The sequence below is a fragment of the Diceros bicornis genome, chromosome 6 (assembly GCF_020826845.1).
Source record: "Diceros bicornis minor isolate mBicDic1 chromosome 6, mDicBic1.mat.cur, whole genome shotgun sequence".
NCBI lineage: Eukaryota > Metazoa > Chordata > Mammalia > Perissodactyla > Rhinocerotidae > Diceros > Diceros bicornis.
The window spans coordinates 71,986,222-72,013,471 of record NC_080745.1 but is presented as its reverse complement, the minus strand read 5'-3'; positions in this window follow the sequence as shown (position 1 = coordinate 72,013,471).

The window sequence follows — 27,250 nt, the reverse complement described above, 5'->3', positions numbered from 1 at the left end:
GTTTTTCACCTGTGCCTGTTGGTATTTTCAAGTTGTCATGTTCACCAGCACCAGTCCTGGAAAACATAAGACAAAAAAAATTAAATAAAAACGATGCCTGGGAACTCACCACTATACCATTACACAGATTCTGAGTTCCTTAACCATATCTCTTCTTTTCTGCACTTTTTAGTGTCTTTTTCTCTTTATAATACATATAAAATGTCTAAGTTTTTCATTGTACTTAGTGGAAGGAATAGGAAAAATATACCTACTCTATCTTCCATTAAGTGGAAGGGGTCAATTGATTTTTGATTGCAAGACAATTCAAAGCATTTTATTTTTATGAATGATTCGTATATCAACAAAATGTATTTATAGAAAAATAATTAAAAATGAATCATTCATACATTTTATTTCAACATTTTATATTAACCCACAATATATTGTTTTTATTCTTACTTTATTTTGTTTTCTTTTAAATAAACCATTTTGAAAATGAGAAAAGAAAGCCTTTTATATTTACTAACATATTGGCCATTTTGATGTTTATTTCTTTGTATAAATAAGAGTTTCCATTTGGTATCATTTTGTTTATACTGTGAAACTTTGTGATTTCTTGTAATGCAAGTCCAGAAATGAATCTTATTTTAGCATTTATTTGTCTGAAAATATCTTTATTTTGTATTTATTTTTAAAAGACTATTTTCATAAAATAATAAAATAATAGGTTGACAATTTTGTTTTATTTTATTTTCAGCTCTTTAAAATGTCACTATATTTTTTTTCTAGCTTGCATTGCTTCTGTTGCAAAGTCAAAGGTTATTTCTATTTTTACCCTACAGACAGATTGTCTTTTTTCCTATAGCTGCTTTTAAAATCTCATTTTATCACTACTGACCAGCTATCTGTTTATGATATACCTTTGTGTAGATTTGTTGAACTTCTCATATATGAGAAAGAGCTAGTATTTGTATAAATACGTTTCTACTTCACACTTGTTCTAGGACTCCAATTAGATATGTTACATCACTTGAAATCATCTTACAGGTTATTGAGAATTTGTTCACCATTTAGCACTTTATTCTCTGATTTAGTTTGGATATTTTCTCTTTCTATGTCTTCAAATTCACTAACCTTTACTTATAGAAGTACTTAATCTGCTTTAAAGCCCATCCTTTGTATGTTTGTGTTTTTTAACCCTAGAAGTTTGGGTTTTATGTCTTCCATATATTTCTTCATTTAAATCATATTTTCCTTTAATTTCTTGCACGTTTTTATAATAGCTCTTTTAAATTCTTTGTTTGCAAATGTCATCATTTCTGTTCCTTGTGGTTCTGTTTTTTCTTTTTAATTGTTTCTAGTAGTTATTGGGCGTCTTTCTGCTTCTTTGCATATCTAGTACTTTTTTATTGCATGCTGGATATTGTGAATACTATTTTAAAATGGATTTATTGTCTTTCTTTAAAGAGTGCTAGATCTTCTTTGGGCTGGCAGTTAAGTTTCATGCTAATCAGTGTGATTCTTTGGAGGCTTTTTTACTTTTATATTTGTTTATTTATTATTATTATTATTATTTTGGTGAGGAAGATTGGTCATGAGCAAACATCCATTGCCAATCCTCCTCTTTTTGCTGAGGAAGATTGGCCCTGAGCTAACATCCATGCCCATCCTTCTCTATTTTGTATATGGAATGTGGCCACAGCATGGCTCCATGGGCAGTGCCGAGGTCCATGCCTGGGATCTGAACCTACAAACCCCGGGCCACTGAAACGGAGTGCACAAACTTAACCACTACGCCACTGGACCGGCCCCTGGAGGCTTTTTAAAAGCATGTTCATAAAAGTCTGGACTAGCTTTTACTCTAAGGCTAATTTATCTATGCTAACAAGGTTGGATCCTTCCAGAGTCTTTTCGGAAAATTATGGGTGTTTTGTGGATTGTTCCATCCTGACAGGTAAGACCTTGAACTTCTCACAGATCCATGTTAGGTCTTTTTAAGGGCACAGTTCCCTGTTCTTGTGCTTTCTCCAGAAATTGTCCCGTATGCAGTCAGAAAAGTAACTCCTAACGAAATATAGGGATAATTGCAGGGGTCAACTGACTTGTTTCTCATTTATTACTCTCAGGGATCACAATCCTGAGGGTCCTGTTGAGTGATATCTGAAATAGTTGTTTCATATATTTTGTCCTGTTTTCTAGTTATTTAGTACAGGAAGGCAAGTTCAGGTTCCATTATTCTGATGTCTCTGGAAATGGAAGTTTCCTGTATCTGTACTCATTGTTATTTAATATACTATGTATTTTTCTTATTTTATTCATTATCTTTCTCTCCTATCACAATTTCAGCTCTGTGGAGACAGGTGTTTTTGTTTCTTCTTCTGCTAGAAAAGTTCCTAGCACATAGGAATCATATAATAAATATATGTTGTTGACTATTTTTGGGGGCAGCGCTGTCAGCTGATTACCTAAAAAGCCACTATGATTCCCCTGAACCTCTGTGGTTGGTCTCCTTTCTGAGTGACTGATGTCCAAATGCTTTGGCCATTAAATATTTTGACTCTCACTCCTGATTAACTTCCCTAGAATGGGAAGAATCAAGTTTTCAAGATCTCGAAAATAAATCACAAATACTGATTACATTTGGTACATTTTCTTAGCTCCCATTAAGTCATTTTTAAAAAGATGCTGCTGCTACCTCATCAATAGAATGATTCATTTTCCTGGGTCATGCTTTAAATATAACCGAAACCTTTCATCACTTGGTAAAATCGTCAGCAACCTTTCAACTTCTAACAGCTACTTTCAGTGATACCCACCTCCACCCTCAACACACACACAAAGCGCTCTGCTGAAAAACTCCCTCTGTCACTCTTGCTTATGAAGCGGCAGCTTCTATCAGCCGGTGTCCCCAGGCTGATTCCTTCAACAAATACAATAACAAAAGATTACCAATGAATGTGTTTATATATTTATCATTATTATTTTCTCGATGGTCCTGGGAACAAAGGAGAGAATACCAAGACATTTCAATTTAGAAACTTTTGTTGAAGAGAGAAGGAGGAGACAATAAAGCAGGCCTGAGCTGAGGAAGGGTAGCTTCATTTTTACTTACTATGCTTCAAATTAGAACCATACAGCACAAGTCACCCTTGATTATTTTGTTAGGGCTGTGAATCTATTAAAACTTGTGACTAGTGGCCACCAATTTATTTAGCCTCATTTGTCTGGCTATAATTTATGTACCTCTAGGCAGAATAGAACTGAAATATACGGATCAGTAATTTGCGATGTTACGTTCTTGTGTATTGTTCAACTTATTTTATGGAGAGAAACTGAGTGCTGTGTGGGTGAGCATGTGGAAGGAGGACCTAACGTAGGGATTCGTTATCCCTCCATTATCCTAAACAGTTCAGCTCTGTGCCAAATGTGCATTCTCTTCTCAGTAAAAGAAAAAACAACAGTCCTGCACATACCCTCCATATCACTTCTATATGAATGACCCTCTGTTGTTACATGAGTATACCTCCTGGGCATCTCAGGCCTCATATAAAAATATCAAAAAATGAAAAAGGTCTGTATATGTATTCTTTTAAACTATTCCCAGTCCTCTGCTTGAGATAATTTTTAAGAAACTCGGTTTTATTTACCTTGTTACCTTTTACTGACATTTTTAACACCCAAGTAATATTATAAAGGCCCTTATATGCAGATATTTTGAAAAACTGCCTGGCTTTGCTTTTAGGATTGACTTCAACCGCAAGATATTTTTATTGATGACAAATCACATTTATTGAATTATTTGTTTATTATTCTCTCATTTGATTTAAAGAGTTTTACCTCTTTTGTTCTTTCAGTTGTGCAGTTTTTAGCCTTGAAAGCAATAAACATGAATGAGTTGGTTATTTTTACCCGAATAGCTGTTAGCAGGATAGAAGGAAGACACTATTACAAATGGAAAAAATTACTCTATTTAGTTTCTAATGGTTGACCTCATTATAGGGAAGTGTACACACTTGATATACATTTAACATTTAATCTTTCATTCATTCATTAATACACCTAACATAGAATTCTGACTTTGCACTAATTATTGTGCTTGGTGTGGGGATACTAGGAATGAAGGCAGAGTCTTTGCTGTCGAGGAGCTTATTATCTAGTAACAGAGATGTGTATCTTGTATGTTATCAGTATGACAGACTTAGAAGACAAACAATATCATATTAATATTTAATCTTGAAATCACAATGATGGCCAGCCCCCACCAATTTTCTAGCCATAGCAGAGGCTCTCTTGACTTAAAAATCACCTTGATTTATTTTAGAAGCGCTTAGAGGTGTTCATCACATATACCATCAAAACACTTCTATATTTCTGTATATATTCTACACTGAATTCTAACATAATTTAAACATGTTAAGGGATGTATTCATAAGATTTTAAACTCAGAATTTCAAAATGCAACTATTGCAAATGGTGATTCCTACTCATGTGGATGTCCTCTAAAATGCTTGCGAGAGAAGGTTAGTGATTCCTGTTGCCTCTGCACAGAACTTTCTCACCCCTTTTGTTCCTCTCTTCCTCCTGTATTCTCTCCAGCACAACGGAGGCCAAAGATCTCTCAGTTTATGCAGTGGTATTCGCTGGAGTTGTGTGAAAGGGAAAGTTTAAAATCAGCTGAAGTTTATGGAAGCAATTGAACTAAGTTATTCTTTTCTAGAAGTAGTGCCTGCAAGTACAAAATGAGGTAAGAAAATATTCACAGAAGGTGCCTTGGCTGTGACTGGCATTTAAAAAGTCCTACTGGAAGACATTGTATCAAGCTTTGATATTTTTCCATAGTACTTTCTGGGTTTTTATTTTCCCAATGATTTAATTCCCAATGCAGGGTAATTATGATTAATTTATGGCAGTGAATCTAAGTCCTATCTGTTACAATATGCAGAAGCCATGGTGGAGAACTTGAGAGCAATTCATGCCTCATCCAAGAGAAGTGGTGTTTTCCACAGGCAAGCCTCATGGATAGGTATATATCATTCCGATGTATCTTCAGGACCCTTCACACAGACCATCCAAGCCACTTTTCAGGTTCCTCAGGTTCCCTCTTGTTGTCTCGACTCCACTTTTAAATAATGCTTATTCCACCAGACAGCACTAAATTGGGATAACAAAAGCATTTGTGCTACCTCGGGTATTGCCTTAGTGTAGCTAGGACCTGTATGCGAATTTGCCTTCATACTTAGTTCCCTAAAATACTGCTTTCTTTTCACTTTTTAATGAGAGACAAAGGGTTTATAGCATAGTCATTATTACTATTAGGAAACAGGTTTTCAAGTTAAAAATAATGAGGCCATGAGATCTGGCTGTCTTACCAGTCTGGAAAAAACCTCACAGATATTACTGTAGAGACCCATTCCACATTGTGTCAAGGGCTGAATCAGACCTTTTTTTCTTCTGTGCTCACTTCTAAGATCCTATTATGATGGAAATAGGCTGTGAATGAACTCCAGTTGCATCCAAACTTCAATAGCTATTTCACAACTTCTTTTAATCTGACTGTTTAAAAGTATAACCTCCAGATAAGATTCTCAATCTATCTCCCTTATAGAAATAGAACTTATTAATAAAAAAAAGAGCAATTATTCTCACATTCTCCATATCACATGAATTTATTAAATTATGCTTCTCTTGGGTGTTTAAGATAGAGGGTGCATGTCACCATAATTAAAAATACACCCCTACCTCTCTTATTCATGCTGAAAAAAATCAATCCAGAAGTTGCTTATTGATGGCTTACAATCAAATGTGCAAATAATATGCTTAGAGAACATTAAAACAGGTCTCATAGCATGGCAATTAATTTCCTTTTCAACATATATGAAAAGAAACTTTAATAGTGGCTACCTTTAATGTATTCACCAGGAAGAATGAAAGTCCACACTAATGTAATTTAAAAATCTAGTACTGCCCGCAAATTTCAGAGGAAGGATTATAAAAAGTAAAAGCTTATGTAGTGGAGACCCCAGGAAGTGCTTTTTCCGAATATACTGACTAGATCATCACCTCCTGCTAAACATTTTCTTCTCTTGCCAGTAACCCATGCTTCTTCTCCTTTAGCGAATTCAATATAAATTATAAAACCAGTAAGAGTTGTGTGCATTTGTTTTCGTGTGCAAACCCATTGATGGGTTTGTGGGTCTGAAGGCAGCCTTGGCTCTTTGCCCCTCTGAATGACTATTTCAAAGCCCCAGTGGCCTAGTGAATGTGTTAGGCTAAGTATTGGATTGTCTGAGGTCCTCGAAACAATGGACCTAGCTCGAAATTTTTCTCACCTGAACATGGCTTTCCACAGTTGGCAGCATCTAAAATATCCGTAGTAGTAAGTAACACCGAGTCCCTACAGAAGGCGTAAAGGGTTAATATTTTATAGCACAATGAGGAAGGGCAAATTGACAAAGAACAACTTATTGGATGACAAATAATATAAAGTAAATCTTGAAGAGGTCTACTCTTGGAAATGTAGTTTTTCAGCCCTGCATTTTATTTTGTCAAGTCTTGTTGCATTGTGGAATATTGTTGCTATAATGGAATAGTGAGCTTTTATTTATTTTTAAAAATATTTTCCAGGTTTTTATTATTTATTTTTAAAAATTTTAAATAAAAATTGTATATATTTAGGGGTACAACATGGTGTTTTGGTATACATAAACATAGTGAAATGATTACTGCTAGTTAAGCTAATTAACATATACATTTCCTCATGTACTTTTTTTTTGTGGGCTAATGAGCTTTTAAAATGAAAAATGCTAAATTAGGAAATCATCCTAACTTTCATTAAAAACTCATCAAGGCTCAGGCTCCTGCCCTGATAATTAAAGCCTAATAAGGAATATTTATGACAGTTATAGCTCCTTCATTACTTTTGCCAATGAGTCTGTGAGTGGCTACTGATATCCAAGGGTTGGCTTCCACTTAATTATTATGATCTTCCCATTAACACTACATTTTTTTATCCCCAAAGCTTGAGCCCTATAACTATTCATGAGTCATTTCCCCTATGCATGAGATGTAGCCCAAGATGAATTACCTTGAGTTTCATTTTATCAAGGACTTAATTTTAATGATCACCTGCTGCACAAATAAAATAAGAGAAGCAATGAAGCTCTCATTGATAAAAATCCCATGTGTTTTTGATACAAGCTATATTTAGCCACTCTCCTTGAAGTTTTCTGTAAATTTTGAATGAGCTAGCTAGCATGGGGTAGCACAAAATCACAAAGACTGCGTGAAAAAGTAATTAACAGCACACTGACATACTTAAATTGCAGTGTCTTGTTCTAAATTGTTTACAATGGTTTTATCATTGCCCTTCTGTTGCTTAATGTTCATGGGCCTAGTTGTATAACCAGGTACTAGTGTTCTTGAAGGCAGTTTCTAGGATGTCTCAGTATTTTGAATTTCTTTGAGTGTCCAAAACCTAGTATGAACTCAAAACAAGCTCCTTCTTTACAGAAGGTTTAGGGGAATGGGCAGATAAAATGAGTTAGGACAGGTAGACTGAGATAAAAGATGTCGTGAAGAAAAGAGAATCCTCAAGAGTGTTTAAAGGTTAGACCAGAATTAAACATGAGGACTTACTGGAACATCCTCTCAAATAGTTGTGGATTTCTGGATAAGCACAGAAAGGCATACAGGGCCACTTACTTTGTAGCCTTGAGTAAATTATGCATTTCAAAGCTAAGTATATGTGTATTTTTTACTTCACTTATTTTACTGGCTGCCAGATGTACCAAAATCTGTAGTTGTGCTGGCAAGCATAATAAATGATGTTTACAGGATAAATTGTCAGATGTTGGTTGGTAGCAAAAAGGGGAAATTTTCCATTGTATCCAAAAGTGATGTTGCTTTTTTTTCTTTTAAAACAAAGAAAACAACGTGTCCTACAGGATGATATACAATTATTCTAACATTATTAAAATCAAAGTTCTTTTGGGGCCAAGCCCGCTATGCATGATGGATGAAGGTGATATTGTAATGATCTGATTCTTTGTCATTTCTTATTTCACAAATATTTTATGACACCTGAAGTTCATGGCAGCAAGAATTAAGCATTTTGCTTGGACTTACTGGAACTGGTGACTTGGGAATGCATATGTCTGTCAGTCAATACGATAATAAAATAAGGAAAATAAGACATAGGCTTTCATATTCTTTAAGAGCATCATCTGCAGTCTTTTCTGCAGAATGGAATTAAATTTCCCTGATGATGCACAAGATGGTGAGAGGAGAGAGTTCTGCTGCCTTGGTGGTTCTTTCTAATTGTCTAATGATAACCCTGAGGCAGGCAATTAGTATAGACAAATTGGAGAACATGAAATGCCCCATTAATTACTAATAAAGTATATAGATCTAGTTCTAGGACACACGGAGTGGGTGGGGCAATTCTTGCCATTGTTCTTACCTTTTGCCTTAAGCACATCATAGCAGGGCTTTACTAGTAACGCGCATCAAGATATGTTATCTGGATTTCAATCTTCATGAATAGCTAAGGAATAGGGTGGGGTAAGAGGGGAAAGGCTGTTGTAATTGTGGCACAGAAAAAGAAAATGTTTCCATCTCTGCCATCACCACCTCTCGAATAGCCATGAAGACTCAGCCAAACCAAGTCCCCACCATGATAGTAGCAGCCAGTTTCTGGTGATATATACCTGGCTATAATTGCTGTCTCTAACAACTGCTCTATATCTATTTGGCCAATCTCCAAAAAAATTAATGGGCCAGGAGTTGTGCTGGGTCTTGGGATTATAGAAGAAAAACAAATCTGTTTAGTGTTTAAGAGCTCTAGGGTCAGGCAAATCACTTAAAACACCTCAGTCACTAACTAGTGTTGTGAATATGAGCAAATAAATGTATTATCTGTACCTCATTTTTTCTTACTTAAAAATATGAATAAGAATAGTATCTATATTAGCAGAAAGCAGTGAGTATTAACAGATGAACATAACTCTGTGTCAGACACTATACCAAGTGCTGGATTATAAAAATGATGCATCCTGGTCTTTGTACCCGGCAACACCATTGGCCAGACTATGAGGAGAGTTGTATATTCATTGTGATATATCTTCTCTCTAAGATGTGCCAGGTGATTTCAGGAAGCTTAAAGCGGGGTAAGTAGACACATAAATTAAAAGCTGGATGAGGAGAAGTATGGAGCATGCAATTATTCAGCCTCCCCATGACTCAATTGTGAATTAGTGTTAAGGGATGGGGTTTTAAAATCCCTGTGATTTCTTAGGTCCTTACTCTGCAATTTGCAAGCTGTTGGAAGCAGGCAATTGACTGCTCTTCACCTCGGCTTCCTCGTCAGTGCAATGAAGATGATTATAGCCACCTAAGGTTATTGTGAGGCGATATACCACAACCAGTGTCTAGCAAGGTGGCTGACATATAATATGGCTCTCAACAAATGAAAGCAATTAGAACAACCCAAGGTAAATAGGTTAGGGACTTTTAAGTGTGTTTTTTCTCCTCCCCAAAGGAGAGGTTAAAATCGTACAACATAATTGCCAGGTACTTGTAGGATGACTTTCACTAAGTGTCTGCGCTTTTTTGATGGCTCCCTATTCTACAGATTTCTTGAAGCATCTACCTCTGTTAGGGATCACCAGGCTTTTACATCCTAAATCTGTTTTCTTTCTGTCTTTCCCTTCCATTCTAATTCTTAATAGAAACAAATTCTAAGCATGAGGACTTTTTGTTTTTCAATGATTTTAACTATTTCTGTCATCTACGTGTCATTTTTAAATAAATAAACATTAATGAAATTACAAATGTATAGATGGATATAGACTGTATAATAGGAGGCCATTTATTCCCTCGTGCTTTATGCCATCTTCATCTATGTGATAAAACAGTGAAAACACAAAAATGGAATGAGTAACAAGAGAAAAATTGTACCAGAATTGTATTAAGATCGGAATGACATAATACTGCACTTATTCATAAGAAAGCCCTATTTATGTTGTTTACAAAAAAAATTATAAAAATGAAGATATAGTAAAAAAAAAAAAAAAATCCTGTTCCTCAACAGAAAATCTCTTCTGGTTGTTGAAATGCTAGATTCTCTCAAGCGTTATGAAGTGACAATGCCATGATAAAGAAGCCAATTCCAGTCCAACAATGACTTATTCTTGCAAGTTATTAGTGAGTTTGTTGGGCTGCTAAATCAAGAATTTATCAAAATAAACTGTTTTTTTCCTTAGTTTTGCTGAAGCATCAGGATTATAGAGAAAAATATGTAAGGCTATAAACTGTTAAATAAAAGATCATAAGCTTGAGTTTCTAGTTACAGTGAAGCTAATTTGATTTAAATTAGCACAACTTTAGCTTTACCCTTGGAATTCTTAGCAAAATAATGCACTTTATGTGGAAAAGTTCCATTTTGATAAGAAATTTTGACTTAAATTGGGGCTAAAAGATGGGGACTATGGGGAAGTCATCTGCTGTCAAACTGGCATAGGAAGAGATGGGTTTCCTTTTTACAGCCCTGGCTTCTAGATGGCAGATAGTTTCAGCATCATTTGCTTGGGAAGCATTCTCTTAATTCTCATTGGATTCTCATGTGAAGCTGCTCTTTATACTATATGAAATTCATCACCAGTAATGAGAACCCACCAGTAGAATCTGAATCAGTGAAAATTACTTGTAATATGAAAGTATCATTTCTTCACTTGGAATGACCACCTCTCCCGCTAACCAATTTCCATTAATATTTTAAGATTCAGCTCTACTAGTTACCCTTTGTGAATTTTTCCATGGCTATTCTCATTCCCAGGGAATTCCTATGATAGACTCTGTTCTAACAAATTAAGTCCTGGATTTTGTGCTACCTGTAGTTCTTGCTTGGAATCTCATGGGTAACAATTTGTCCTCCTGAATAAACGAAAAACTACTCAGTGGAGAGGGTGATGTCACATGGTGAGTAAAATTGGCTTCAATTAAAGATCAGGCATCTTTGAAACTCTCTGAAGAACACTTTCTTTTCTACAGAATGGCATCAGAAAAAGGAATGTAACCTAGTCTACGGCCCATGGTCAGACTAGGCTGAAATATTTGCAACCAAACTCAAGATATTTGCTTCATTGGTGCCCCCACATAGTAACCAAGTTAACTAGCCTTAGACTTAAAATAGCAAAGATAGGGTCCATGTAATGAAACAACAATAAGGAAAACATAGTGCTTGGTGATTAGGTAGTGGGAGAGCAAGTGTGCTGGAAGTGGGGGAGGGGAGAGCAGTTGGAGGGGAGAGAGACAGCTTACATCTGAGTGAGAATCATACATGCCTCCCAATCCATGGTAGAGACTGTCAACATCTACTTCCATGATCTACTTCATCTACTTCCATGAAGGCCCCAGAAGTACCGGAGAGAGAATCTGTTCTATGAGAGAGGATGGACAATTCTACGCACAGTGTAGAGTCCATCACTTGACTGTGTTCGTGGACCATCCCCTGTACAGTGCATCTCTAAATTGAATGTGAAACAAAAGTTTTCAAGTTAAAAACAACAACAATAACAAAAACAAAACAAAATAGGAGGAATTATTGTACTGAAGTCTCTGAAACTCTTTGAGGCATGAGCAACATTTCTTGACTCCTTCTCATGGAGTGCGACCCAAGAGGAGAGAGGAAATATTTCCTTCTCACAGTAATACACCCTACAGCTGTGGCAGAGACAGAAGATTTGGCTGTTCTCGGGGGAAAAAGCAGCACCTGGTGGGCAAGTGATTACTCCTCGGAAGCCTATAGGCACTAAGGAATTCCATGGAGGAGAAGCAGTGACAGCCAGCAGAAAATTGGCTTGTTTTGTGAGCACATGTGATTCATTCCCTTGAGGAGACCAGATATATTTGGCTGGGAAGGAAGGACTTTCTAGAGGCCTGGAAATCAGAGTCCATGAAAGTTGCTTTATTATTATTACTGTAATCCCACCTGCACCACAGTCTGTTAAAGCATAAATAATCTTTGATTTCAGGCAAATCTTTCAAACTTTAGAAAAAGAATCAGAATAAAGGATGCAAAATTCTTCTCTGAAGTATAGTTATTTTTAACTTTTGAGTATGATTTCAGTAAGAACTAGGTTGATTCAGGCTCTTATAGAAATTACCAATTAATTCTTCCAGATATGCCAGAAATCATTCAAAGGGGATAATAATTTTTTCTTTGGACAATTATTTTAAACATTGACAGTACTCAGGCAATCATTACAGGGCGTGTGAAAGATACAGTGGGACTTTTTTTTTTTACATTTAGTAAAGCAAGCATCTTTGGACGAGGAAGAAGGCTAAAACTACAGAATGTAAGCATTCCATGGAAAATATTCTTGCCTTGAAGTGTGAAATATTAGACCAGATACAGAAGTATGTTGGTAACTTTCTCACTAAATCCAGAGATTAAACTCTTACGATTTTTGGAAAGAACAACATTCTAGAATTGATTTTGAGCAATCACTGAAAAGGGCAGAACAGAGATGTGAATAAGCTCTCACTGATGCTCCTAGGAAGCCTGCACGGTCCTGCCTTCTTAAAGGCTACCATGTCTTTGCAGAAGTACCTGAGGGCAGGAAAGAGATTGAGAGACCTAGAGGTCTGGGTCCTCTTTAGCCACCCATATTTGAATCAGCATATTCACCATCATCATATCGTAAACACTTAATTGAGTACTTTGTGTATGCCAAGCACCATGCTAAATGATCTACTTACTCATTTATTTGATTCTCTGAACAACCCAATGAATAAAGTAGTTCTAATTCCACTTTTTAGATGGGAACATTGTGAATAAGTAACGTGTATAATTTCACAGATACAATAAGTGACAGAGCTAGGATCTGAACTCAGGTAATCGACTCCATAACCTTCCTCATCAATGAATGTTTTATCCTGCCTCCCAACAGCTCCTGGTTATTGAAATCCAAGTACTGTTTATATCTACTCAAGAGGAATGACGGAATTCATCCTTTTTGTTTTATATTTGCCGAGATAAGGGATCCTGCTGCTGTCTCTCAAAGAGAGTTCTAGGTAAGCTGTTTATGCACTTGCTTTAAGGGAAAAAAATAATAGCTGTAAGCCACAACCAGTTTGTATCCATTTGCAAAATGATCAAACGTGAACTTTCGTATAACTCTAAAGCTAGAATGTTTGCTATTTGGGGGAGGATATTAACACCTTTCATCCTCAGAGAGGATCAGTATTCCATTTGTTTAAAATGGTCTTTTCCATCCTTCTTGTTATTTGCCAGCTTGAAGGACAATCCCCTACCTTCCTCAATGACCATCACAATGTCCACTCCCCTTCACATTCCCAGGTATCATGGTTTTTGAGAATCTTGCAACCACGTCTGTTTGATAAATTGAATTCACAATTCTACTTCAGGAACAACTTATTTAGATCTTTTGTCACAATCTCAAACTCAAAATCACCCATATGGAACTTCCTTCCCTCCCTGTCTCCCTCACTCTCCACATTTTTCCTTCCTTCCTTTCTTAGTTCCTTCCTTCTGAAAGGAAAGTGTGTACCTGGTGCTGTGATAAAAGCCGGGGTTTGGGGCCGGCCCCTTGGCTTAGCGGTTAAGTGCGTGCACTCCGCTACTGGCGGCACATGTTCAGATCCCGGGCACGCACCAACGCACCGCTTCTCCCGTCATGCTGAAGCCATGTCCCACATACAGCAACTAGAAGGATGTGCAACTATGACATACAACTATCCACTGGGGCTTTGGGGGAAAAAAAGGAGGAGGATTGGCAATAGATGTTAGTTCAGAGCCAGTCTTCCTCAGCAAAAAGAGGAGGATTTGCACCGATGTTAGCTCAGGGCTGATCTTTCTCACAAAAAAAAAAAAAAGCTGAGGTTTTGATAAAGAAGAATTGATATTCTTTGCATCTGATAATATAGTAGGAGAAGATCAACATTGAAATCCATTATTGTAGTGCAGCAAAGAAATTGTGTAACAGGAGTTCAGCGGGGTAGAAGCAGTGAAATCTTTGTAAATCAGCTATCAGAGGAAAAAACAATATCTAGTGTTTTCCAATTTCCAAGTTGTGACTACTCCCACCCTGGAAGATATCAAGCTACCAGAATCATATCACTGAATGTGGAGCTGGAAAGAGATATGCATGTTTTGCTCTCATAAATCAGTGTAAGCCACCTCCAGCACTCTATTGTCTATAAGTGATTCACCATCCACAGGTGTTGGAGGAAGCTGTCACATTAGAATTGACTTTTGATTTGCTCCCTACGTCTCCTAACCTTTTCACTCCTTGACATGTGTCTTTACATTCTTTTATCCCCACCTCACCCACATTTATTATAAATACATGATAAGTTCACTAGTTCAATATAGACAGAAAAATATATATTACTAGGCTAAATTAGAAAACATACATATAGATAGAAAGATAGATATGGATATAGATATGAATATATAGATATGAATATCTAGATATATATTCCCAAGGGGCAAAATAAATTACAAGAATGACTAAACTACAATACTGCTACATGAAATTATAAAACTATTTTGATATCTACTTATGAGTTCATATTAATTCACTTTATTTGGTCTCTCATTACTGCTCTGCCATCCTTTTATTCATTCCTTATTAGCTTTGTTTCTTTATCATTGGTATTATACGTTTTCCACTATTCTGCAATCATCACTTCCACTTTTGAGCTCTTTATTCTCACAAAATAATCCCAATTCGTTCTCTTCCAGGATCAAGTTCAAGCAATAGGAAGCTCTTCTTTTTGGTACCACAAAATACTTCTTCTGTGTCTTTTTTTTTTTTTTTTTTTGAGGAAGATCAGCCCTGAGCTAACATCCATGCCAATCATCCTCTTTTTGCTGAGGAAGACTGGCTCTGAGCTAACATCTATTGCCAATCCTCCTCCTTTTTTTTTCCCTTTTTCTCCCCAAAGCCCCAGTAGATAGTTGTATGTTGTAGTTGCACATCCTGCTAGTTGCTGTATGTGGGACGTGGCCTCAGCATGGCTGGACAAGCGGTGCATCGGTGCGCGCCGGGAATCCAAACCTGGGCCACCAGTAGCAGAGGGCGCGCACTTAACCACTAAGACACGGGGCCGGCCCCTGCTCCTGTGTCTTTAACTACCTGTTAAACTTTTTCATGTGTGCTCCTGGACTTGTTTATTTCTGACTTCCCTGGAACGTTCCTCCAGCATTTGTCAATATTCTCTCTTGTATCGTCTCTTACGTCTTCATAACTTCATTTTTATTAGCTGTGTCCCCACACCTATAAACAAACTTGACTTTTTTCCCCTATGAGGGATTTTCCCCAATTGGATATATCCTCAAGCTATCCTTTTAGCTTTCTTCTTTCCTGCAATGCATACTTTTCAAGAGAGTTTTCTAAACCACTTTCCTCTCTTTCTCCCTTTAATGTTAATCCTTTAGTTTCTTTTACAATAGCTTGTATCTCCACTCCTCTGTGATAATTTATTTCTTGAAGGTCACCTGAAGAGGAACATGTGTGCCTAAAGAGGAACTACTGAGACTGTTTTATCCAAGTGCATATTGATTGGCCTCTTCGCTGGTTTTCTTAACATTTGCTTTATGCTACCATTTTGCTGTCTCCCTACTTCTCTGACTGCTTTTCTGTCTCATTATGTGGCTTCTTTCTCAATCCCAACCCCATAAGCATTTCCTTCTTTGGCTCCTTTTTATGGCAATTGTATTTGCTATGTAATTCCAGCTGAGATAGTTGGATGCTCTGCATCCTTTGGAATATTTGGTGTTAGATATCTGACTTTAGTCATTTAGCGGATGTGCAGTGGAATCATGTTGTTTCCACTGATGACTAATGATGTGGAGTACTTTTTCATACACTTCTTTGCCAATTTCACATAGGAATACATAAACACTCCTCTTTGAATTTGTCTTTTCAGGTCTTTTGCCCATCTTTTACTTCATGGTTTGTTTTTCTTTATTGATGTGTAGGAGGGCTTTATATAGTTCTGGATGACAGCCTTTTGACAGATGTATATCTTCCTTTCTAGTGCCCTGCCTATTCACTTTTAATGCTATCTTTTGATAAGCTCATGTTTTAATTTTGATAAAGTCTAATTTGTTTCATTTAAATTCATGATAGTTCTGTGAGTGTTCTATTAAGTAAACATATCCTATCTCAGTGTTGTACAGTTAGTTTCCTATATTATTTTCTGGAAGTTTGAAAATGTTAGCATTTATATTTATGTCTATGATGCATGACATATTAATTTTTGTATGTAATGTGAGGTAGTGGTTGAGGTTTACTTTTGATCCATGTGAATATTCAATTATTCTGGAACCATATGTTAAAAAATACTTTCTTCTTTGAATTGTTGTGGGAGGAGGTCATCAAAGGACGTGCCAGTTGACCCTCGAGCTGGACCCAAGCAATCAGAAGCTCCTGCCCCCCCCCCCCGCTCTATCCTTGGAATGTACATTCTGCCTACTGTTTCCACAGTGGGAGCCATTTTCACGGATGCAGCCTTGAGAGAGCAATGTGTTGTTGAAACCAGACAGTATATCTGACTAAACCCAGTTAGGGCCTCTATATAAACTTTTAGGATTCTGGTGGGTGGGAGCAGAGATCTACTCATCTTGTGGCTGGCCAAGACAAGCCTCATATGTAAGTTCCCTGGCTTATTAAATCTGCCACCTACCTATCTGGAATGGGCTGCCTCTTTTTTTGGTCTCTCCTTGTCTTCCATGTACGGGGGCCAGTTTGCAAACCAGCAATTATTTGGCATCTTTATAAAATCAAATGATTGTGGGTTTATTCCCAGTGTTCCTTTTATCTATTTTTCTATTCTTACACTACTAATAAATTATTTTGATGACTGTAGCATTACAGAAACCTTGAAATTAGGTAGCGTAAATCCTTCAACTTTGTGCTTTTTTTTCAAGCTTAATTTGGGAGCTCTAGGTCTTTTTCATTCCATATAAAATTTAGAATAAACTTGTCAATTTTTGCCAAAAAAAATGGCTGCTGGGATTTTCAATGAGATTGAATTAAATCTTAAGATCGAATAGGAGAGACTTGACGTCTTAACAATATGGAGACTCCCATTGCACTAACATGGACTATCTCTCCATTTATTCCTATCTACTTTGGTTTCTTTGAGCAATGTTTTTTTTTTTAACCAATGTATAATTCCTGCATATCTTTTATTATAATTATCCCTAAGTTTTTTGTTTTCTAAGTAATGACAAATCATTTATTTAAATTTAATACTCCAATTATTTTTGCTAGTCCATAGAGATAAGTTTATATTGTTTCATGACTTTGTTTCTTGTGATTTCACTAAATTTACTTAAGTTGTGGAATTTTTTTGTACATCCCTTAAGATTTTACACATACGCATAGGAGTATCTGAAAAATAAATTTCACTTTTTTCTTTCCAATCTGTATACTTTATATTTATTTATCTTGCTATAGATAAACACTTTGTACAATGATTGAAAGACACAATGAACGTGAACAGCCTTGCTGTGTCCCCGATCGGGGGAAAACATTCAATATTTTACTATTAAATATTTTGTTGGCTGTAGATCTTACATATGTGTGCTTTATAAAATTGGGGAAGTTTGCTTTTATTCCTAGTTTGCTGAGATATTATTTTTTATCATGAATATGTGTTGACATTGTAAAATGTTTTTTCTATATCTACTGAGCTGGTTATATTTTTATATAGCCTTTATTCTATTAATGTGTGAACTATATGTACCTAATTATAAGTATTAACTCAACTTTGCATTTCCGATATAAACTTTTTTTTTCATTTTTATATAATGTTCATCTGATTTGCAACTATTTTGTTAAGGATTCTGCACTTAAATTCATGAATAATATTGGTTTGTAATTTTGTTTTCTTGTAATGTTCTTGTCTGATTTTGGTATCAGAATTATTTGATTATTCTGGTCTCATAAAAAGAATTGGCCTTCCTCCTCTTCTATTTTCTGAAATAATTTATGTAGAATTGGTATTATTTCTTCTTTAAATTTTTAATACAAAATTCTGGTGAAGCCATCTGGGCCGAGAATTTTAATTGTGGGAAGCTTTTTGAATTCAAACTTGGTTTCTTTCATAAATGTTAAGCTATTCAAATCGTGTATTTTGTGTGTCAGTTTTGAAATTAAGGATTAGAGAGTATAACTGAGTTTCCCAAAACTTTACAGTTAACAAAGCACAACTCAATTTTAAGGTGAACAAAATTTGGGCATTTTGCAAACAAAGACAATTTTAAGATGTATTTATCTAGAGAGCCTTCATTATGCCAGATAGAGGTGAACACAGACAATGCCGAATTTCCGAAGGGGAGAGGAAATGTATAAAATGTAAAACTCCCCGGAGTTCCCACAGGTAATCAATCACTGGCAGGCTGCCTACTTTGGACTGACTTCAATATGGATGTTCAAGAAACATCCAAGCTGCCTGTTGAGCCTTTAGCTGAGGCTGACAAATGCACACTAGGCTAATGTGCAAGTAAGCACATCCATATGGTTGAGACCCAGTCAAGTATCAGCATAAACAACAGAAGAGTGGAAAGAAAAATCTGATGCACCTGCTGCTCTTTCAATAACCAAATCACTTTCCCAAGTCATTGTACCCGACTTGTGACTATTCACCTCCTTTAACCTGAAGTCACTCTCCAACTACGAAGGTCATCTGACGCCAGCACCTAAATATTTTTTGTTTATTTACATTTTAAAGAATATTTCAAGTGTAATGCAGACATGATTATTAAAAATAATTTGGAAAGGGCCGGCCTGGTGGTGTAAAGGCTAAGTTTGCATGCTCCATTTTGGTGGCAGGGGGTTCACAGGTTTCGATCCCCGGCATGGACATATGCACTGCTTGTCAAGCCACGCTGTGGCGACATCCCATATAAAGCTGAGGAAGATGGGTGCGGATGCTAACCCAGGGCCAATCTTCCTAAGCAAAAAAGAGGAGGATTGGCAATGGATGTTAGCTCAGGGCTACTCTTCCTCAAAAAAAATTATAATAATAATTTGGAGGATACAAAAAAGGAAAAAACAAAATCAAAACTCAGAAGCTTGCTTTCAGAGTTAACCTAGAATATTTACTTAATAAAAGTATGTGTTTATAATTCATAATTAGTATCAGACTATATATTTATATATATTTATTTATTTTTTATTAGTATGTTATCATTTTACCATTCGAGGTATACTTTTTTGAATTTCTTAATAGTGAAATATTATGCTATCCTCTAGCTACACTAGAATTTGTTTAACCATTATTTGATTTGATTTGGATTTGCATACAATCTTTCTATATAATTCTTTGGTAGATTTTCTCATTCTTTGGATAGATTCCTATAAAATGAAATAATGGGTCAAATAGTTTAAACTTTCTCAAGGCTATTGATAATAAAATTCCTAATTTGTTTCCTGCAGAGCAATGAAAATGTTTAAATTCACATCATGGGTAAATGAAAGTGCTATTTGTTTGCATCCTTGCAAAAAATCAAGTTTTTAAAAATCTTTGAACATTTGCTAGATAAATATTTCATTGTTTTATTAATTTTAACTTATTCAAACATTCATAAAATTAACCATTTTTAATAGATTTTTATTCATATATACTTTTTTCTATAAATCACAGTATTCTCTTTTCCTACGTAGCTATCGAGATTTTAGTATAATTCTTGCTAATATATAAGTTCTTGAAAGAATAATATCAATTTTTTTCTGTAATATTTTAGTAAATATTCTCCTTGACTTTGCCTTTTAATTTAGTTTATGCATTTTATATACAGAAAGAATTTTTTGTATTTAAATTTTTCAATTTCTTTCTGGTTTATTCAATTGCATATATTTTTATAAAATCTTTTTTCATATTTATGAAAAGTATTTACCTATATGTTGGTGAGTGTTTTACAGGGTTTTTTAATGCTGAAAATTAAATCCATCTGGAATTTATTTTGATGACCAAAGCCTTGTCATAAAGGAATTTACCTTTTCATTCTCGTTGGTAAGTTCAAAACTTAATAGGTAATGAAGTTGGTCGGTGTATTTTGTGTTCATCTTTTCATTACCCCAAAAATATTAGTTGTGATCTTCCTGTATATTAGAGGGGCACACATTTCCAGCTCTTAAACAGTGCAGTACAATTAGTGACTATGCATATTTCTGTAGTACAAGATAAAGAAGACGACTGTCCACAAGGTAGGCTGAAGAATAAGTATAGAAGAGGAAGAGAAAGAAAGAGAACATTATTTGACCTAATGAGGGAATAATAGAAAGTTTATTTTCTATTGTGACCTTTGAGCTTTGAGCTGCTCTTGTAGAATATTTACAGCATTCCCCAAATATGCCCCCTATGTGATCTAAATCTCATCATTATGAAATTGTCAGCAAATCAAGAATATGGGATATTTTTTAGGACGACTTACCTGGAGTTATCAAAGGATTCAATATCATGAGAAATATAGGATGGTGGAGAGTCTAGTCTAGATTGCAAAGACTAAAAGGACATAACAGGCAAATTAAATATATCAATTTTTACTGGATCCTGCATTTAGAAGGAAGCCATAAGTATGCTTTTTCAGACAACTGGAAATGGAAAATGGATGGAATATCGTAGGATATAGTTGAATTAATATTGTATGTATACTATATGTATATATGTATGTATGTATACATCTACTACTATACATATATTTTCATGTGTGGTAGTAGTGATGTAGTTTTTTAGGGAAGTATCTTTGATATTGAGAAATGAATTCTTCAATATTTTTGTTCTTGAGTTGCACATTTGCAAGTGTCGCTCTGGATACATCCTATCTTCAGATGGTTTGGTATATGTATGTAGGGAGAGAAATGGAGCAGTTAGCAAATATGGAGGTGTTTATTGTAGTTATTTTCTAACTCTTTTCATTGATTTGCAAATTATTGATTACATACATACACAGAGATAGCAGTTCCTACCTCATAGGCTTGTTGTGAGCATTAAATGTGCTGGTCTATGTAAAGAGCTTGCTACCATGTTTGATAAATTATTACTATTTAATGCATGTTAGTTAATATTAAGTCACAGAGAACCTTGGTATGAGAATGCTAAGAATAAATTTTCCAAGGAATCATAATAATGATGATGATGGTGATGATGACGATGACGATGATGATGATGATGATAATTTAGTTCAATCCTCCATGAAACTCCTAAAACAATCCTGCCGTATGGTTTCTCCACTTACTCTTCAATGCCTCAAATTAAAGTACCTTATTATTTTTTAATTGTTATCCCTTTGCAAAAATCCATTTTTCGTGTCATTTTAAATCCCTTTCCTTTCAGGAGGTTTATCAAAAGCATACTTCTCAACAGATATTCTTTTTCTTCTGAATCTCTGCAAACTACGTTATTGCTTATATTACTGATCTGGGCATTTAGATGTACACCTCTTATTTTCCCTACCTCTGACTACTCTAAAATACATCACAGCATTCAGTACAGTACCCATTTGTAGTAAGAAGCCAAATACAGTTCTAGAGCATAAAGAAAAATGCAGCTTAAGATAAGAGGAATGATCTATACTATGGCAGGAGTTGCCATTTAAGATTGTGCCCAATTGTGAAAGTAGAGTTTTCCTAAAAAGTCTGAAATTTAAAGTGAGAAAATCATATGCCATTAAAGATCTCTCTGATTGCACTGTACAACCCACAGTACAAAGAAAGACTGGATTTCTCTGTGTACTTTGAATTTTAACATTCCCTGCCTACTTCCTAAGTGCACAGGTATTTTCTGTAATAAAAATTGGCCCCAGAATATGATTAATGTAGATGAGCTTCCCTCAGACACAACACTAACCACGAGCCCTTCAGTTCAACTTTCTACTTCCGTGGGATTTGCAAGGAAAGAAATTTAATTTTTCTTGAAGATAAATGTATTAATATTTAATAAAAACAAAGTCAGATGACAGTATTAGTGAAAAATAAGAAATGTACATATAGCCTTTCTATATTTGAATAAGATGACTGAATTGAGCAGCATTAACTCCTAGGCAAGAAATAAAATGTGAGAAGAAAAATTTCAAGCAGAAAAAAAGTTTGGTTATTGAACTAAAGTGTTGAATGGATTTATATTGTGGAAATAGACCAGAGATTTATTCTCAGAAAGATTGTCCTTTCAGATGCTGGTAGATGTGGATGTGATTACCAGTGGTCTAGGAAATTGGCAACTACTTTTAGTATGAGTTACCTACCATAAGACAAATAGAGGCTATAGACTATGTAGTGGACACAATTTTTTTTTTTCCCTCTCTGTTCCTTTGCATTCTGACTCCTCCAGTATTCTGCATAGCTTATTTTTGGGTGGCTCCAAGTTGGGCCTGGCCATTCAGATTATTCTAAATTCTTACCATGGTACTTAATTCAGAGATTGGCATGCAAGGCAATTTAGTCCACCAAGATTTATCTCTGAGACTTTCATTAATCGAGTAATTGTATTAATCAGGATAGGCTAGGATATGCTGCCACAACAAATTAGCCTGGCATTTCAATAGCTTAATAAAGTAAAGATATATTTATGGGTGAAGGCAAGTTCCATTTGGGTTGAGTCATACTCCTGCTTGTGACCTCACCATATGAAATATGTAGCCTCCAAGGTCACTGAACCAGGGGGAAAGAGGGCTGGCAGACACAGAAAAAAACATGTCCTGTATGGACTTAGACCATTTCCTCCCACAGCTCCTTGGCAAGAGCTCAGTCACATGGTTCCAACAATGTGAAAACGCAACGCGTCTTCCTGTGTGCCCAGGAGGAAGAATTGAGGTAGTGAAAACATCTTTGCCTCTGTGCTCTTTCTATAGAGGTTAATAGTCCCATAAAATAGGAGCCTTGAGTAACTAGTGTCCTTCTTTTTTTACCCAATATGGAAAAAAAAAGCCTTCATAAGAATTAAAGCAGCCAGAGATTATTTCATTTGAGCCTTGCGTAGGCCTTCATAAGTGCTCCCCTCCTTCTTTCTAAGTACAGTTTAAGCTAGATTTCTCCTTCTTACAACCAAGTCATCACTAATTTAGAACTTATAGACTACCTAGCCCAATGCTTCCTAAAAACAGCTTCATTATTCAATTAATCAATCAATCGGTACATCCACCAGGAAGAATTTATTAATTAAAAATCGTATCCTTAGCACTATAGTGCACCTGGTAAATGTCTACTCATCTGTCAAACTTTGTTTTAGTGTCACCTGCTCAATGAAGTGTCTTCATCACATTCTGTACACAGCTCTATCAAGTCACATAATTCTCATGGGCAGCGTGGCATGGAATATAAAAGCATAGGCACTGAAGTGAGAATCCTCCCTAGAGGTAAATGCTCGCCCTTCCAATTACCAGCTTTGGAGAATCAGGCATTTGTGTTCAATCTCTTTGTGCCTCAGTTTCCCCAACTGTAAAATGGGGATAATATAACGAAGTTATTTTAAGGAACAAAGGAGTTAATACAGAGAAATATGTCCAACAGTGGCGCACCTCAGTCAAACTTCAATGAAAGTTAGATATTTTATTGCTGCCATTTTATCTTTATTAGAACATGAATTCCTCAAGAAAAAGGAGAGTCCTTATTAACTGAATTTTTCTCCAGTGCTCAGAGCATGCTTAGTACATAGTGAGCACTCATTAAGTTATGTTTGAATGGATTGCACTGGTAGTAACAATAGTAGTAGTAGTAATTGAAACAAAAACTAGCATTATTAAGCACTTATGTTCCAAATATGGTTGTAAGTGCTTTGCATGTATTAACTCATATAATAAATAGAGGAAGAAGTATATCACTCACGGTAATTAACCTGCTATTGTAATTTTAAAAAAACCCGATGGTTTAAAAAAGTGAGCTTATTTATCACTGGCACAAAATTTAACTTTGATATTGCTGGTTGGAGAAGTCTCCTAGGCAGCACTCCTGACAGAACTGATTGAAGGCTCCAGGCTTTGAACTTAGTACTACACATCCTTAGCAAGGGCTTTGGAAAAGAAAAGATAAAAGAATTATGAAAGGGATTTTGTTTTATTTTTAAATTAAGACAAGTCCTAAGAATGTATCTATTACTTCCATGACCATTCTATCATTCTATTGGCCAAAACTTGTCACATGATTGTACCATAATTTAAAAACAATCAGGTTTCCTTTGTGATCATTAGTAAAATTAAATCACCTGATAAACAGGAAACTTAAATATCTATTTGGGGGAGGCAAGGATAACACTTAAGCCAATGAAAAATAAAGACTATTATCATTGGAGAAAGCTCCACTGAAGAAATTGAATGTGCCCTGCAGGATGAGAAATAGTTGACTTGGTGGAAAAAAGTGGAAGGTATTCCAGGTGAGGTGACAGGCACAGCTAAAAATGGAGAAAGACTTGGCAGGAAAATTTACCATTACAGTAGTCCCCCCATCTGTGGTTTCACTTTCCACAATTTCAGTTACCCATGGTCAACCTTGCTCTGGAAGCAGACGATCCTCCTTCTAATGAATGGTCCGAAGGTCAATAGTAGCCTAACGCTACATCACAATGCCTACGTCATTCACCTCACTTCATCTCATCATGTAGGCATTTTATCATCTCCCATCATCATGAGAAGGAGAAGAATGAGGACAGTACAATAACATATTTTGAGAGAGAGAGAGAGAGACCACATTCACATAACTTTTATTACAGTACATTTTTATAATTATTCTATTTTATTATTATTAATACTCTTCTAATCTCTTACTGTACCTAATTTATAAATTAAACTTTACCATGGTTATGTATGTAGAGGAAAAAACATATATATATATGTAGGGTTAGGTACTATCTGTGGTTTCAGGCTACTGGGAGTCTTAGAAGGCATCCCCCGTGGATAAAGAGGTACTGCTGTAGACAGCTGAAAGCTGTGAAAACCTCAGACTCAGCACAAGCAAATCCAGCAACAAACAGGGCACATGGTCATCACAGTCATGTAGCAATTGACAAACGAATTCTTCTTTCTAGAGAACTCTTTTTACATAGTACTAAGCATTTTGCTGTTGCAGTTTGAGATTGACTCCACCGCACCTGAGTTTTCAGACAAAGAGATTCTTTATATCTGAATCCACTCTTTTTTCACATTAGTATATTCAACACCAGAGAGTCTACTGATCTGGTTTAGGATGATGATGTTGGCAACATTTTCTGACAATTTCAACCTGTTGCACCAATCCTGAATCCTGACTGTTTTCACACAGTTTAGTCTTGCCTCTTCACCTAGACTATACTCTGTTTGAAAATAGAGGCTTGAATCATTCCACAGTTCTAAGCACAGTGCAGCAAGCACCAACAGTTGTTTAAATAATGCGTCTTTATCTCTTGATTCACTGGATGCTATTTGCAGCTATCTGGCCCTGAAGTTGTTTTTTACTCTCTGTACACAGGCTAAAGAGAAGCAACAACCTAATTGCCGAATCCTATCTGTATATTTCTTCATCTTTTTTACTGTCTAGTGAAGGAATAAAAAGTTAAGTTGTGACATTTCAAGTCATAGACCTGTATTGATCCCTATAATCTATGCTGTGAGATACAAGACACAGCTGACCATTGGTAAACGATTGATACTTCCTACTCTGCCCTGCTCATACAACCACCACTAACCCACATTCTGTTGAATATATTGTCCTCTGATATACTCTTCTTTCACTCTTCTGATACATTTGAAGTTTGAGTGCCATGTTAGCTTGTGTGGATGTGCAAACTTGGCTTAAAATTCTAGTGCCCTCTCGCTCTCAAGTTCTAAGGCATTTGTGGGGAGAGTAACTACTACCTGGGAATGTATCTACCAAGTAAGGAGATTAAATAAGCAAAGAAATAGAGGTGACATAGCATGTAAAACTCAATTCAGCTCTAATTGAGATGTTTCCAAGAAGCATCTTTTAAAAATAAATTTCTAACATGTTAAATTTGTGTCTTTAAGTAAATGGTTATGGAGATGTGTAAATTGCTCTCGCTATGTGAGGAAATAATTTACATAGACTAAGTTTCACTCAATCTGAAACATGTTTTCTCTGAGGTTCAAAATAGATTATTTGTTCTACTCTTCAAAGAGTTGTATCTTTGGGCTTCCGGGTTAAAAAAAAAAAATTAAAGCTATATTTCCTCTACTGAGTCAATGAGTTCTGGCTGAAGCCATCTGAATTGAATTTGGAGACCTGGTGTTAAAAACTTATCATGTAGACTGGGAGTATATTTTATCTCCATGAATGCAGGCAAAAATAGAGTCCCAAGGAGGCAATAACAAATTGGTTGAATGAAGCAGCTTTGTTGTTCCAAGAAACAAGATTTAACTGCCAGCCTCAGTAGGTGGTACTAATGAGAAGTCTGTAGATGCAGGGACTCTTCTGGAGCCAGGAGATATCATTGTGCTAATTGCCTTCATTGTATCAAGGTTCAAGACTATAGAATTAGGCTAATGAAGAAGTGAGACAGTGAACAAGAAGAAATAGCAGGAAAAGGTTAGGATTAGAATAAAGACTTTAGGGAAAAAAGGAAATGAGGTAGGCGGTTGCTGAATCTGTGCTCCCCTACACACACACACGTGTGTGTGTGTGTGTGTGTGTGTGTGTGTGTGTGTGTGTGTGTGTGTGTTTCCAGCAGGTATGGTTTCCTTTAGCCTTCAACTTATGACCATTTCCTGGTCAATTTGTGAACAGAGTAGCAGAGTTAATTTTATTCACTCAATACATGCAGAAATAATAAGCCCTCACCACCTCGTCAGGAAGAAATATGTCAGGGATGTTTTCCTGAAGCAACAAGTCCTCCATTTTTCTAAATCAACTATGTAAAACTCAGAATTCAAGACTGAGGATCAGTGATGAGGATGCCGATAGATAGATAGATAGATAGATAGATAGATAGATAGATAGATAGATAATGTTGCCGATGATGACTATGATGGTAATCGACGTAATAATGATAATGGGAGTGATCACTAACACTTAGATTTTATTTTCTTCCAGTCCATGTTTAAGTAAATGTCATATAACTTATTTAATGTTTACATAACACTTTGAAATAAATATTATTATGCCACATTATACAAAAAGGAAATTAAGCCAAAGAAAGGTTAAATAATTTGTCTTAATTCATAGAGTTGGTAGATATCAAGGAAGACACAGTAATGCAAAAACCAAAAAAAAAACAGTTCTAAATTTCAACAGCTGGGACTTCAGGGAAGAAA